The sequence below is a fragment of the Juglans microcarpa x Juglans regia genome, chromosome 1D (genome assembly GCF_004785595.1).
Source record: "Juglans microcarpa x Juglans regia isolate MS1-56 chromosome 1D, Jm3101_v1.0, whole genome shotgun sequence".
Lineage (NCBI taxonomy): Eukaryota > Viridiplantae > Streptophyta > Magnoliopsida > Fagales > Juglandaceae > Juglans > Juglans microcarpa x Juglans regia.
Window position 1 is genome coordinate 10,861,541 of NC_054594.1, and position 4,366 is coordinate 10,865,906.

Below are 4,366 nucleotides of genomic sequence, written 5' to 3' on the forward strand. Positions count from 1 at the left end.
CATTTTAGTCATAATTGCTTCCACAAACCTCCATTCTACTCTATCAAAGGTCTTGTCTCATATCTAGTTTCAAAGCCATGGAACCTTTTTTCCCTTTCATTCCTAAGTTCATGGAGTGAAGGACCTCGTATGCAACTAGTGTATTATCTGTAATGAGTCTTCCAGGAACAAAGGCACTCTAGTTTAATGAGATAAGCCTGGATAGGATGACTTTCAGCCTATTGGCAATGGTTTTAGAAACAATCTTGTACACTACATTGCATAGACTAATGGGCCTGTATTCAACAACTTTCTTTGGATTTTTAACTTTGGGGATGAGGGAGATGTAAGTATCATTTACTTCAGTTAAGGAGCCAACTTGGTTGAGGACTTGGAGAACATATTTGCACACTTCCTCTCACATCACCTCCAAGTGCTTCTGGTAGAGTTGAGCTGGGAATCCATCAGGTCCAGGTGAACCTAAGGGGTTCATTTGGAAGATAGCAACCTTAATTTCCTCTTGGGTGAAAGGGTTCATGAGCCAGGATTTCATCTCCACTGCTAGTGTGGTGTCCAGTGCAAATAGGCATTCGTCCATGCTGGTAGGTAGAGAAGTAGTAAAGAGGGAGGAGAAAAAACCAATGAAAACATCATCAATTGCTACCTGTTCAGTGACATTTCTACCCTGTGGATCCTCGACACACTTGATGCATTAGTCTTTCTTCTTTGGCTTGCTTGCATGTGAAAGAACTTGGTATTTCTATCTCTATGTTTAAACCAATGTTGTTTTACCCTCTAGCACCACTTCAGGTCATTTGCTAAGTGTGACGTTTCTACTTCTTTTGGTATCTTCTGCATGGTTATTAGGTGATCCCCCGTACCAGTAATTTAGTATACCTATATTAGACAATTAGTATAACTATAGTCTATATTAAACTATTAGTCTTAGTATAAATATTAGTATTTGTTATAGTGAGTTTAATTTATTATAGCTATATTATTGATAGACTATAGTGATAGTATTAGTATTACTATATCATTATTTCATATGTAATTAGTTAGTATAGTGATTTATATACTAATTTATATATAAACTTAAAGTATATTACTAATAGTAATATAGTATTAGACTATTAGTGCTAGGCCATAAAATGTAAATTATAATTAATATACATTATATACTAATGTATATTAATATTACTAATTTACTAATGTATTATATACTTATTAAAAAGAATATTTTGAGAATTTATTAGGTCATAAAAATTTGGTAATAATATTTGAGTGATTTTCTTTCATTTTTTGGTAAATAATATTTTAGTGATCTTATTTACAACTTTGGTATATAAATTCAAATCTTTTGATATTTAGGATTTTTTTGAAAATTTTAATATGATTTTAAGTGATAAAAAAAATATTGATGTGATATATCAATTTCAGTTTATTTTTAAATTAATTTATATTATTATATATTAAGAATATATATAATATAAAAAATATTATATATAATATTAAAAAAATAATTTAAAATATATCTTATATGGAACCGGTCCGGTCCGATTCTAAAAAGCCTAAAATCGAAACTGGACCGGTTCCAGCCTATTTGGTCATTACGAAAATCGATTCTGGATCGGATTGGTCCAAAATCGGACCCGTTTGGGCCTGTCTGGACCGGTTTTTCGATTTGTTTTACACCCCTAGCAATCTAGTTTGAATACACAATCGTTTTGAAAAATATTTTAAATAACATCGAGTTCATATATTCACAATACAATGTTTGACCAAATTCATAAATAATTCGAATAGTAGTTCACCCCTTTTGGTTTCCTAAGATTATAGTTCGTTCAAACAGCTTTAAGAATATAAACCCAACAAGTGATTCGAGCAATATAAACCCAACGTTGTAACTTGTAAACGTCATCCTGCACATTTGTTTGTAAGGAAAATATTAGTGGAGCCCTTCAAAATTATCACTCAAAGTTACCGCACAATTTTTTTACTTTTTTATTTAATAATTAAAGAAGTGATTATTAATAAAATTGTGTATTTCTTTTTTCTTAATGATTAAAGAGGTTAAAAATTATTGGAAAAAAAATGAAAGAAGAAAAATAAATACACTAGCGGGCGGCCCACTAGCAATATTTAGGAGTGAATGTCGGTCGGTTTGGACCGGAGAAATCGACCAGATCGACAGTTCCAGTACGGATTGGACCGGACTGAAGCTTGAACTAGTCAGTCTAGGTCCAAGGATTTCACAACATTTGGTCTGATCTTAGGGTAGGGTTTCCTCGGATTGGACCGGACTGACTGAATTGAGAAAATATATATTTTTAATTTTTAAATATATTTTTTTTATATATTATTTTATATAATAATTGTAAAATTAATTATATAATATTCATCTAATTTATTTTCCTTAAACATATAAAATATTTTTTTAATGACTTAGTTATTTAATCCACATTAATAATTTACTTAATTTTAATTTAGTAATTTAAATAATTTTTTATTAATTTATTGGGAAAAAAATAAGAAAAAAATAAAAATAAAGAATTAGACCGGATCGGACCAATAACTACCTGTCCAGTCCGAGAAAAATGATGAAATGAAAATTTCGATCCATCATTCGGACCGGACCGGACCGACCAACTTACACTTCTAGCAATACTCTTGTTTGTAATTATATATATATATATATATATATATATATATATATTAAGAGTAGGGGTGTAATTTCAAACAGGAAAACCGGTCAGGACCGGACCGGACCGGACCGGTTTTGCCAGTTTTAAACCGGTCCGGTCGGGGACCGGTTCTTATAATGGGAGAACCGGTCGGTTCCGGTTTTGGGATTTTCCGGACCGGACCGGACCGGTTTATTAAAAATATATATAAAAAAATAATATTTATATTATTGTATATATAAGTTTTATACAAAATATTATATATATATATATGTATTAATAATTAATATATATAAGTTTTACTTATTATGTATAATTATAAATTTTTATGTGAAATATTTATATATAATATATATAATTATATATATTCCTAATATCATATATGAAATAATTTCTTATTATAATTTATAAATTATTACATAAAATTTTAATACTAAATCACTAAAAGTTTGTAACTATTAACTAATACTAATAGTCTAATATAGACTAATGACTATAGTTATAATTATAATTAATACTACAAGTTTTTACTAAAAGTTTATAACTAATACTAATATTAAATATATAGTTTATAACTAATACTAATATATAACTTATAACTTATAACTATACCAATAGTCTAATATTAATACTATTATATAGTCTAATATATTATTTAGCTATACTAAAATAGTCTAATACTAATAGTTTAATATAGACTATAGACTATAGTTATACTAATATAGTTATACTAAATCGTTATAACTAATACTAATATATAACTATACTAATAGGGTAATAGTAATACTATTAGACTATGGTATATTAAATGTATTTCAAATATATATATATATATATACATATTATATAGTCTAATATATAAAATATTTGACTTTAGTATATTAAATGTATTACAAATATATATAGTTAATAAATAATAGTTATATTAAATCACTATAGTCTATAGTCTATTAAATGTATTAGAAATATATAAAAATTTTAATTATCATTTAAAAAAAACACATTAAAAAGATTCAAAGAATTAAATTTTAATTAAATAGTAAAGGGCAAATGTCAAACGGCGCCGTTTTAATATGTTTGAAAAAATCTAAAGTGAACTCATCAGTCATCACTATCACTCAGACACTCATCTCCTTCTGTCCTTCACAGAGTTCTGAACTCAGCAGCAGCGGCGCCCTTCATCTCTTTCATCTCTCACTTCTTAGTCACTCACTCTGCTCTCGCCTCTCGCAGCAAGCTCTCTCTATCGCCGCTCGGTGGCTCACTCTCTATCAGTCGCAGACTCGCAGCTCTCTCTCTCTGTCTCTCACTCTCAAGTTCTCAAGTCTCCCGCTTCTCACTCTCTCGTCTCTCAACTCTTTCGTAATCGTCTCTCACTCCCAACTCTCCTATATCTCACTCTCTCGTCTCTCAACTCTCTCGTGAGTCTGTGACCTCGTCGCTTACAATCTTTCTTCTCTCAACTCTCTGCCGATCTACCCCCAGCCCACAGTAAGGTTTTTTTTTTTTTTTTTTTTTTAATTACATACTAGCAGTAGCCTATTTTGATTTCTATGATTGGATTTTGTGATATTAGGATTTTTGTGATTAGGTTTTGGGATTTTGGGATTTTTGGGAATCTTGATTGCAGATTGGGTTGATTGGGTTTTGTGAAATTAGGGTATTTTTTTTAATTCGAAATTTATTAGTGTTTGTTATTGCCG